A 12,298-nucleotide genomic window follows, 5' to 3' on the forward strand; every position below is an offset into this window, starting at 1 on the left:
TCTGATTCAAAATGTTATGATGTTTATTAATTAGTCCTTTGAAGCCAGTCACCTATATGGCATTACTTTGCTGCCATATTATAAAATTTCAGATTAGGCATTCTTAAACCACCCTTTCCCCAAAGTTTCAGTTCAAATGAGATATTAGATTTTTTTTCCCTCCTCCATAGGTAGCTCCTTACTTCTCTTGAAAAAAAAAAAAAAAAGATTTTTTTTAGGAACAATATGCTCACATTTGTGAAAATGCAAAAGTATGCATGTAAGTGCAAACCCCTCGTCAACTCCGCCCTCGGGAACACCTTTAGCACACATTTTGACACGGCTTTCAAAACTACCTGCCCTATTACCCCGAAATCTCTGCGCCTTTAATAATCACGCAGTACTATATTTTATTTTTTGCCTAATTCAAAACAAGTTATTTTAAGTGAATTACAATAGGGAAAAGTACAATACCTCCGAATATATTGCACATGGTATATTTAGGCTCTAGTCTCCGGCCGCTAGGTGTGCAATATATAACAACCTTTCAGTACTTTGCCCCTTGGGTATATACCGTGTGTTCTAAAAATCCCTCATTCTATATTACCCCTCAGTCCTCGCTCACAATTATATACTCATGTACCCTTTTACCCCCTTAACTATTTGTTCCAAGTACGCTCCTTCTCCTGTCATTCTCCTTTGGACAGGAGGGATTTTTCTCTTTACGGTTTCAGGGGAGACCAACGAGTCTTGGAGGTATTTGATAGGGCGTCTGGCAGGCTAAAGGGACCTCCCTCTCTCTCCTCTTCAGTCTTCGTTGAGCTCCTTCTGCAGGCGGAGAGGAGGGCGCTTCCTTGCTCACGAGCAATTCTTATTATAATCAATAAAAGGCACAAGAAGCGGCTCGGAAAGCTAAGGCAGCGAGCTCCCTTCCCCCCCCCCCGCCGCCGACTAGACCGCCCGGATCCCCGGCACCAAGGCCGGTGAACGCCTGCTGCCTGGCGTGAGAGCCCCTCCCGCAGCGGCTCCCTGCGTGCTGAGCAGTGCAGCAGCAGCAGCCGGCGGGCAGCTCCGTTCCCCTCGGCCCAGCCGCCTTCATCCATTGCAGGCATGCCTGCCTGCCTCCCCGCGGCAAGGGGGCTCCGCAGCAGCAAGGCCTAGCACTCCTCCTCCTCCTCTGACATCTCAGCAGTGACTTAACTCTTTCAGCTCTCCTTGTTTCCAGGCAGAAACAGAGGTAGGAATCCTCATCTAATCTGAACAACCTTTTTATGTTGCAGGATGGCTGCACTTGCAGCAGCAGCAGCAGCAACAACAACAACAGGAACTTTGTGTTGGAGGAACCAGCGTGCATACTAAAAAGCTAATATTACAAAATAAGAGAGACTCGAGGAGAAAGAGACTACCAGGGGAAGGCAGTTGCTGGTCCACTCCCTGTAGCTGAGCAGGACCCAACGTGCGGCAAGACTTAAGGAGGCACTCCTCAAAACTATTATCCGTGTGACGGATCACGCTAGCTGGACGAGCCTTACAAGTGTGCAAGACCTATGGTATCCTGCCCATTATACTTTAGCCACCTTGGTCTAATATTCAGGCAAAGGGCCCATTGTTTGCCACCTGCTCCCTACAGCTGGCAGGGCATAGGCATAATAAGGAATAGCATTCCTTATGAAGAACTAGACTATCAATCAAAAAGTACCATCTTTTACTGCAGGGGACACTCGAATCTACTGCAATATGGCAAAGAAAAAAAAAGACAGCTATCACACCCACCATTTTCAGGTTTATTGTGCCTAATATGCCCAGGACCATCCTGTCCTCTGATTTATTTAGTCCACAGTATGGGAGAAAATTAGGATACTTCTCAACTGCATTTGCTTTGCTGGAATCTTCCCTTTAAATTCTCAACCCAACCATTCTTAAATGGCTAAATGAGGCTCTTTCCACTAAACTAGAATTTTTTTTTTTTAATGAGGACATTCTAGCTGGGCTTGTTACAATTGCAAAAGAGTATTATCTCCTTTCTTTGTTTCCAGCCCTGGTCGAAGTTCTCCAGGGAACCACTACAGAGGATTCGAATTCCCCAATTGAGTCCCCTATCAAATCACTTCTTTTTATCAGACTTGTGGGATGAATCGCCAGAGGAAATAAAATATCTAATGAACTGGATATTGAGTGTTCTTAAAAAGTATGTACGACAAGCATTCGACTTCAATAAGAGATACTGCTGCATTCTTTCTTAAAAAAAAAATAAAGAAGTCCAGCAGGACTCTGCCATTTTCTGATACGATTAAGGATCTTGTAGGCAAAGAACGGAACCATCCATACAAAAAAAGTGCACTTCACAAAAGTTTTTAACAGACTTCTAAGGTTTCTCCAGGAAAATAAAAGAATTTTGGGCATCTGTTTCCAGGGTGGACTCTAATCTTGGAACTCGACAAGGGTACAGTCATTCTGGTGGAGGGATAATCCACAATTTAAGAGACAGTGGACAGAAAGTTGGAACTTGTACATGAAATCAATGCAATGTCAGGTTCCAAGCAGGATTTATTAACTTGAAGTTTCTTTGGAGTAAAAAAACAGGATTTATTTCAAGCACAGAACTCGCAGGTAACAGACTTAAGGCTTCATTCACCATAAGGATTCTAAGATCTCAGTGTCTTTAGACCAGAGCAGCCCCATTGCACTTATGGAAATAGCAGGACTAAACAAACAATTAACAAGTTCATTTTAAGCACTTATTTGCAAGAACAAGCAGATAAACATGCAGGAGTCTAGGGTAATTTTTGTGATGCTGTAGTTTGAGACTAGGAAATCCTCTGAGTGCTGGGCAGCCTTTGTGGTGCAGCAGCATGGAGTTAGGTAGCCTTTGAGGAACTGTAGCATGGGGCTAGATAGCGCCCCATATGCCGGGTAGACTCTGTAATGCTTAGCAGTTGTCAAGTGGGAAGAAGGAAGTGTTTCAAGGGAGCCCTTTTCAAGGACCAGAGCCCAGTCCAGTTCTTTGGGAACGTGGCTTCTGGTCACTGCATCTTGCTCACTACCAGATCTCTTTCCTTACATAACCTGCTTTACCAGCACCACTCAGGGGCAGGGAGCAGGGCTCCAGTCTCTCATGGCTGATCTTGCCAAATTTTTCAGCATACTCAAGACCCATGATAACCCATCTGGAGTATACAAGAGCACCTTTCCACAGAAATGTACAACGGTATGAATTTGGAGAGAGAAATACACTACCGTTGTATGCACATCCAAACTGTCCCAAGGCAGCTGCCATGTTCCATAGAATATTTTCAAAGCAGTATTCATAGAACATCACTCAGAGGATACACTGAGTGTATCCTTGTTCTGTCTCAACAACAAACCACAAGCAGACCTGACAACTGTAGGCCAGATCAATCTGCTATTGCTGACCAGCTGAAATTCAGCCAAGAACCACATTCGGCACTTGTGCCATAGTTTGAGGACCCCTTGTCTAGAGTCTTTCAGTTAAGATTTAATGCTAAAAAAAATAGAGAATCATGCATTTGGGCTTCAAATTCCCAAAGGGAGCAGTACACTTTAGGGGGTGAAATTCTTCTATGCGTGAAACGAGCAGGATGAGGGGGTGATCATATCTGATGATCTCAAGGTGGTCAAACAGGTGGATAAGGAGATGGCAAAAGCTAGAAAGATGCTTGGATGCGTAGGAAGAGGAATGGTCAGCAGAAAAAAGGAGGTGAGACTGCCCCTGTATAAGTCCCTGGTGAGACTTCATTGGGAATTCTGTGTACATTTCTGGAGACTACACCTTTAAAAAGATATAAACAGGATGGAGATGGTCCAGAGAGTGCCTACTAAAATAGTCAGTGATCTTCTTTGTAAAGCATGTGGGGACAGACTTAAAGATCTAAACATGTATATCTTAAAAGGTGCATTAGGGGAGATGTGAGGGCGACATTTACATAAACCTGAGCAGTGCTTTCTGGAAAAAAAAAGGTGCTTGTACTCACATGCACGATGCATGTTCTTTTGTGAGGAACCACAAGGCAAATCAATAAGGTGGAGGAAAATGTGCTGATACTCAGTATCATCAAGTACCCCCTGAAAAAAAAAGTCCCACCTCAAGGTGCAATGCACGGGAGATGGGTCTCTTTCAAGGCAAAGGAGACTAGGAAATGAGGGGTCATGGGATGAAGGTGAAAGGTAGATTCAGGATAATTTAAGTAAGTATTTCTTTACAGAAAGGAAGGTGGATGCAAGGAACAGTCTCCCAGATGAGGTTGTGGAGACAAGGACAGTATCTGAATTCAAGGAAAGCATGGGACAAGCACAGGGAATCTATGAAGGAGTGTTAGGGATTCTAGAGCTGAGTAATTGTGTGGATGGGCAGTCTAGATTAGCCGTATGGTCTTTTTCTGCTGTCGTGTTTCTATGAAAGCCATCTCTCTCAAACACATCCAGTGGTCTGTAAATTGAAAGGGCAAGATTAATGGATACTCTGCACAGCTGATAAAAATGTATACTCCCATTTGGGAAGATTTTCTCTCTGATTCAAGGGTAATCCTAAAAAAGTTTCTGTCCATACCATTTCTCAAGGTTTCAATCTGAGTTTAAAATGGTCTACTTTGAAGATATATATTGCAGCAGTAGCTAACTTCAGAGGACCTACCGATAGCAGGGATCTGTCTTTTATATCCAGGTGGTGTTCATTCCATTTTGGCAGCAATGTTAGCAGCCCCTTGTTCCATTAGTTCCCTTCTCATATGGGTTTTAAGTTTAGTTTTGAATAGGTTGATTCAGCATCCCATTGAACTCATGTCTACCTCTGTCTTTTTTTGCAACCATTAAGAGAGTTTTTGGTTGCCATTTGTTCTGCAAGATGAGAAAGTGAGTATTCTCATTAGCTTTATCCTTTCGTCAGCTTGTTTTTGAACAAAGTGTGGTATTAACAACTATATACAGTTTCATTCTCAAACTAAATCCAAAACATCATTACAATCAGAAGTTTGTGTTGCTGTCACTTTGTCCAAATTCAAAGAATGAAAAAGAGAGAGAGGATTTCCCGTCTTACTGTTGATCATATCAGGGTGGCTTGTCTGCTGTATTGTAGACACATGTAAAGCTATGAACAAACCTACCCAGTGGAAAATGGAGCTCATTCTGCAAGGTGCTCATAACATACTTTGTAGTGAAAGAACAAGCAGCAGTAAAACAGATGTGCAGAGTGGCAACCTGGAGCTGACTGCATACTACATAAATCGGTAAGTAGTCTTCCTCTTGAAGACAGATGATCTAAACTTGCCCAGTAGGATTTTATTGCACACTTTTTACCTTTGTAGCTGCTCCTTTCAGTTTTTTTCTAACAATTTTTCTCATTTTATCAAAGTTTCCCTTTTGAAAGTTTAGCACGAGAGCCATGGATTTGCTTACTGTCCCCCTTCCAGTCATTAATTCAAATTTTATCATATGATCACTATTGCCAAGGGGCCCCACCACCATTACCTCCCTCACCAAATCCTGTGCTCCACTGAGAATTAGATCTAAAATTGCTCCCTCTCTTGTTGATTCCTGAACCAATTGCTCCATAAAAATGTCATTTATTCCATCCAAGAACCTCTGCCAAGCTCAAGGAGGATGGTGATCCTCCAGCTTAATAAGACTTTATATCCTAGCTTATTTTCATGAAAAAAGCAAATAGTGTTCCCCTGCTCCTCTCAAATGGAAAATCATTCATGACCGCAAGGGTGCTACTAGCCTCATGCATGGTTCATCTTCCTTTTGCAAAAGAGCTGTTATTTTCCGGGTGCATATAAATAGCCTCTGTGGAAAGTGAGGCTAGAGTATCGAGTACAAGGCCAATATGGTTTTTAAGAGGTGGTTGAAAACATATATTGCCAAATGAATTAGCATCCAAAACACACCAGACATCTTAGAAATGACCACAGGCAGAAGTATCTGATACAACTGAAAGAGTCAGGGAAATTAGAATGGCAAAAGGAATGAGTGGAAGACAGCTAAAGAGGTTAAAGCAAGGGGACAACTTTGTTCAGAGATAATCAGTGAAAGAAAGGGTAGAGATTGGGTTGTAAGAGAGAAATGAGACAAGGAGAAATGTGTGGATGAGGGACAAGTAACAAAATAGAAATGGTAAACCCAACTACTTTAGTATTCACTGAAGGAGGAGTCTGGAAAGTACCACCACTTGTCTGCAGGAATATACAGTATATGGCAGTGGGGTGAATGGGATGTATCTTAGTAACATAGTAGTGACAATCCAGTCTGCCCAGCAAGTTTCTTATGGTAGTAACTGCTGCTCCGTACAGGTAACCCCCATTTTCTGTTAGAGGTAGTAACTGTTGCTCTGTGCCAATTACCCCCGTGTCTTATGTTAAGGGTAGTAATATTAATAAACAAAACCAAGCAACTGGCAAACCCATAACAAAATTACTGCTAGCAACAATTTTACGGGGTGAGCAGCCTTCCTGATAATTCAGACATTGCTGCTCGAACGTGCTGTGCTTTTGGACTTGGCCATAGTCGCAGTCCTGTGCTTTTTCCCTAATGTCCGGTATCACTTGGCCCAGATTGTAAAAGTCAGCGTTGGCTGTCATCTGAATCCACTTTCCCTTTTTGCCCCCACTGTCGAAGCGGCGAGAGATCTTGTAGTTGTGTTAAAAGCATCAAGGCTAATTGGTAAAGGGTAGTAATCCCCCCTGCCTTCTGTTAAGGGCAGTAACTGCTGGACCGTGCAGGTTTCTCCCATGCACCCTTTTCCTCATTGTCAACATCTAGCCTTTAGGGATCCACAGTGCTTATCCTATGCCCTTTTGAATGTACTGTTTTTGTCCTCACCACCTCTTCCAGGAGGGCATACTAGCCATCCATCACACTCTCAGTGAAGAAATATTTCCTGATGTTGGTTTTGAGTGGTCTCCCATGGAGATTCATTTGTGAGCCCCCCCCCCCCCCCCAGTTCTGTTTCCTTTCCAACAGAAAAGGTTCAAAGGTTGTGTATCATTAAAACCATTCAGGTATCTGAAGGTCTGTATCCTATCTCCCCTGCACCTCCTTTCTTCCAGGGTTTACATATTCAGATCCTTCAGCCTCTCATAAGTTTTCCGATACAGACTCCACATCATTTTGGTCGCCCTTCTCTGGACCTCTTCCGCCCTGTCTTTATACTTTTTGAGATACGGAGTTTAAAAGGATATGATGGGAGTTCATAGAGGTTATGGTAAGTCTCCTGAAGGACTTGTTCAATAAATCTTTGGAGATGTGATTGGTTCTGCAGGGCTGAAGAAAAATGGAAGCGAGAAGAGGTTGGAAATTAGAGGCTGGTTAGTTTGACTCTAGTGGTGGCAAAATTAATGGCAACTCTTTTTTTGACAGGATAGCGAAACGTTTTGAACCTAGTAGGTTGAATCTAGTAGGTTGCAGCATCTGAGAGAGTTTTATTTATTTATTTTTATTTATTTAAAACTTTTATATACCGACATTCATACCATATCACATTGGTTTACAAATAACAAGGGGCATAATACTTAAACTGAGAAAGGGAAAAATAAAGTTACATGTAACAGGGCTATCAGAGGAACATGGGAAGAGTGAGAAATAAAAGGGTCAGGGTGACCTAGGAATGAATAATAACTGTGATTATGTCAGATAAATCTGATCAATTATTTTGATTGGGAGGTGAGCAATGAATGTGGTATTCTTGAGTGAACATGCCCAAGGGAGTAGACAGGATGAAAGAATAGAAGTGATCAAAAAAATTTTTTTTAAAGATCTAAAACATGCAGAGTTATGCATTTGGGATGCTGAAATTTTGAGGGAACAATACACAATAAAGGATGGTCAAATAGACATGGGAAAGGGGAGTGCTAGGCTCTTGTATGCTCATTTGCCTAAGATGGTAGAGCATAAAGAAGAAAGATGACAAAAAATGTCCTGGATAAAGAGTGATATCTTACAAGTGGTCACACTATATTGTTGGCTACAGGGATGGATAATATATATATGTGTGTATGTATATAGATATCCTTAGCAGTGTGGGCAGGAATAACTGGGCAAACAGAATGGGTTAGTTGGAGTTTTCTGCCATAATTACTGTGTTACTGTATTTGAACTAATAACAGCATGGAAGAGCATTCAAACCTTCAAATCCTCTGAGCTCCTTGCAGCTACATTCATAGCCAGTTTCAGGTTATAGTGGGGTTATACTGTATATAATACCATATCTAGTCAAAACACTGTATTTCCTAGCGTATAGCCAGATGGACTCAGGACCAATGGTTATTGTGCTCTCCTGATAGCAGATGGGAGACGGAGTCAGATTTAAAAGCTGACGTCAGCCTACATATACCTGTGCAGCATGCTTAGCTCTTCAGTATTTCTCCGTCTCCATAGCAGATGCGGACACTATCCCAAACAAGAATAGTGTAAATTTACAGCAAGAAAGAAGAGAGAAAATTTACATTAAGAGAGCCCTGCTTCTCCTGCGGTGAAACTTAACAGTCCCTCCCCCAGTCGTGTCTTTCGGTATCCCTCAGAGGTGAGCCTTGGTCCGACGGCCGATTCCCGGCATGGACTTAGCCCCCAGGGTGGCTGAAAGGCAGCGGGTGCAGATTCGAGTGCGGCGGTAAAGGTATTTCCCTCTCCCCCCCACAGCTGGATACTGCCCGGCACGCGACTGGTAAGCGCCGAGACCAGGTAAGGTAGAAACTTTACTGCTAATTCTCCGGTCTCCAAGACTCGAATAGCTGTACCGTCCTTCCTCAGACGAGGCTTTAAAATTGGGATGAGCAGCCCTTCTTGGGCAGGCCCCGATTAGGTACGAGGGTTCACGCACGTGGAGATCCTCCGGGGGGGGGGTCGCCATCTTGCCTTTGGGGTCATCGGTGCCATTTTCCCCCCTCGACCGGCAGTATGCGCGGGCAGGGCCAGAGGCCCAAAGCGCCTAACTTAAAACGCTTATCTACGGGGTGAGTGCACAGCGGCGCGCACATCTGGGATGTGCGCACAGCGACACACACAACTAGCCCCCACGCACAACTGTGCCGCGCGCACAAACTCCATTGCCCGCATGCACTACTTGTGCGGACTTTGTACACATAACTCCTGCGCATCCAACGCTCACAACTAAGTGCATCCGTGCGCATGACTCCACGCACAGGCGAGTTCCTAAGCCCTACACATGCACAAATAATGGCACCGCCATCCAAGAAAGCCAAGGGACCCTTCCTTTGCCCAGCCTGCCACTTAAGAGCCATGCAGCCTGGATTGGAATCCCTCCAGTGCCAACAGAACCAGGGAGAACCAAATCAAGACCCTCTACAGACAGGAGAGGGATCCGGTACCACTGATGATGGCATCCTGGACCTAAGTATTTCCAACTCTGCGCCCCCGCAGGAAAATTCCTCCGGGGCTACCACTACAACCCCTCCTGGGATCAACATGGATCCAGGAACCTTCTCCTGGGTGGAATTTTTCAAAGGGCTGCAAACCTTTGTCCAGGCACAACCAGCCCCTGCTGCCCACCTGACTCAAACCCACCTGGAAGCACAAGTCATTCCCGGCACCTCCCAGGCTTCTCGAGACATGCCTCTCCTAACCAAGTGTGCGTCCGTTGGTCTCAGATGGTTTCGACCTTTGTGCCGAGCCTTTCTTCCTTCTCTCTCCTCAAGCCTTGGGAAGTTGGCTGCCACTGCGTCTTTATGCCGCTCTCCCCGGCGTCCCCGGATCAGCAACGGTGACGGCGTTCGCCATGTTTTTCCTAAGGGCCTCCTAGGGTGCGCGTACGCCACCCACGTCTTTATCCACGTCATGGCGGGAAACTTGGGGGCGTCCCCTCCGAGTGACGTCAGCACATCCTGGTTTTTAGCCTGCCCTTCATTTGCTAACAAACTGAGTTAGCAAGGATTGGAATGCTTCGGTCTAAGCTGCTCTGCCACTTCCCAGCAGCCGCTGGAAGCTCTCTCTCTGCCCTTTGGGGTAATTCATTGTTAACCTGGGTACCCGCTTCTCGGGGGTCCTTCTCTCTTTCAGGTATCTATCTGGGAAACCGGGTACTTGCTCCTCGAGAGCCTGCGCTCCCTACTCTGGTGCCTGCATCTGATCTGCTTCTGCCTGCCAGGATCTCCATCAATACAGCTAACTACTCAGTGAGTACTAACTCTCTCAGTCTCTCACCTTCAGCTTCAGTGCTTGGAGTCTACATCCGGGTCCTGCCTCTGCTACCCTGCGTTGCCTTTCATCTACTCAAGTGTGAGACTGGTCTCCTCTGCCAAGGACCCCTGGACTACTTCTACTGGGTTACCTTCACTGCTGTCCACCCCGGGCAGTACCATCAAGCTGTATAATAAATACAAATTCTCAGTGTCTGCGTGTATAGAGTCTAGCCTAGTACTGCGGTTCCTCATGGGGCTCCTCCCCATGGGAGTGGCCATCACCGTAGTACCCAAGAATCCACTTCAACATCTCAAAACCACAACACCAAGAGCCTCTCTGATGGGGATCCAGATACCTCAGAGGACGAAACCGACTCCCTGGAAGAAGGAGAAATTCCCCCAGAGATGGAGCCATACCGGACCATGCTCAGATTCTTCCACAAGGACGAATTACCAACCCTAGTGTCCCAGACTATGAAGACACTGGGTCTTCCAGGCACAGAGCCCACGGTGGAACCAAAGAAGAATCCCATGCTGATGTACCTCCGTAAGGCCTCATGCTATTTCCCTATGTTGGAGCCCATTAAGGAACTGATTGACCTGGAATGGAATGCTCCAGAGGCCACTTTCAATGGGGGGCGGCAACTAGAAGCTCTATACCCGCTGGAACCACGGCTAAGGAACTTCTATGTTTCCCGAAAGTGGATCCTATGATCTGTGCAGTCTCAAAATGTACTACGATCCCAGTGGAGGGGGGAATGGCACTGAAGGATGCCCAGGATAGAAGGCTGGAAGCCATCCATATGCAGTCCTTTGATGTTTCAGGAATGATACTACAAATTGCTTCCTGCTGCGCATTAGTGGCATGTTCCTGTTTTATCCTCTCCAGAGACGCAACCATGCCCGGAGAAGCGATGGAGCCTGTGGTCTCCTTCCTCACCAAGCTACCGCAGACCTTGTGCGCACCTCATCCAGGGGTGTCGCCGCCGCAGTGGCGGCAAGAAGACAATTATGGCTCCGGAATTGGTCGGCTGAAGTGACTTCCAAAGCGAACCTCACAAAAATGCCTTTTAAAGGATCCCTCCTGTTCAGGAGTGAACTGCAGAAATTAGCCAACAAATGGGGTGAATCTCCAGTACCCTGATTACCTGAGGACAGGAACAAAAGAACATTAGCGCATTTTCTATGTGGCAGGACACTGGGAGACCTTCTGCTCGGCACCAGCAGTGACTAGGATGAGTCTGAAATTCTCCTGAGCCCAGCTCAAGTTGCACAGAAAGCGGCAGGAGCAGCTCAGCTCTTTGTGCCCCCTCAATCATCATCCAGCCTCTCCAGCAGCCATCCAGCCTTTCCAGCCTTCCGTCCAGCCTCTTCCAGCCTTCCGTCCAGCCTCTCCAGCATCCATCCAGCAAAAATCCAGCCTCTTTCAGCCTTCAGTCCAGCCTCTCCAGCATCCATCCAGCCTCTCCAGCATTCATCCAGCCTCTCCAACATCCATCCAGCCTCTCTAAAATCCTTCCATCTAGCCTCTCTAACATTCTTCCATTCAGCCTCTCCAGCATTCAGCCTCTCCAACTAACCTCATGCATACCTACAATATCCCAATCATTCAATATCGAAGGAAAATCTCCATAATCAACTCCACCAACATCATACAAAAAAGAATTATTCCAATCATGACCTCGCCATTGAACCAACTACTAGGCCTCACACTACTCTCAGTAACCCTTTTCAACGCACAATCCCTAACCAAAAAGACACACATCCTCAACGACTATCTCCAGGACACAAATCCAGATATCTGTGCAATCACAGAAACCTGGCTAAAAAATGCTGATATCGCTCTAATCAATCAACTTCCTATTCATATATATGACATCTTCACCTTCCACAGACACAAAAAAAGAGGAGGCGGCCTTCTTCTAGCTACTAAGAAAGAACTCAAGCTATCCGCACACACTATCAAGACTGATTCTAAATTGGAATTGGGTCTAGTCAAGTCAAAACAGCTACAAATTTTACTAGTCTACGCTCCTCCTGGAGTCCTAGAAACAGACCCCTCGTCACTCATAGAATCCATCGTGAAACACATCAACTTAGACCTCCCAACGATGATCTTAGGTGATTTCAATCTTCACACTGACATTATACCTCGCTCCTCAAACTGCGAA

General features: G+C 45.4%; 1 protein-coding gene across 1 annotated transcript in view; it reads left to right on the forward strand.

Moving 5' to 3' along the window:
• Window positions 1–694: 694 nt before the first annotated feature.
• Window positions 695–12,298, forward strand: part of MIER2 (MIER family member 2) — a 257,039-nt gene continuing 245,435 nt past the window's right edge. Inside the window, exon 1 of the mRNA XM_029613549.1 lies at window positions 695–2,589. The gene's annotated coding sequence lies outside the window, so the exon portion shown is untranslated. The remainder of the gene's footprint in view (window positions 2,590–12,298) is intronic.

The sequence above is a fragment of the Rhinatrema bivittatum genome, chromosome 8 (assembly GCF_901001135.1).
Source record: "Rhinatrema bivittatum chromosome 8, aRhiBiv1.1, whole genome shotgun sequence".
NCBI lineage: Eukaryota > Metazoa > Chordata > Amphibia > Gymnophiona > Rhinatrematidae > Rhinatrema > Rhinatrema bivittatum.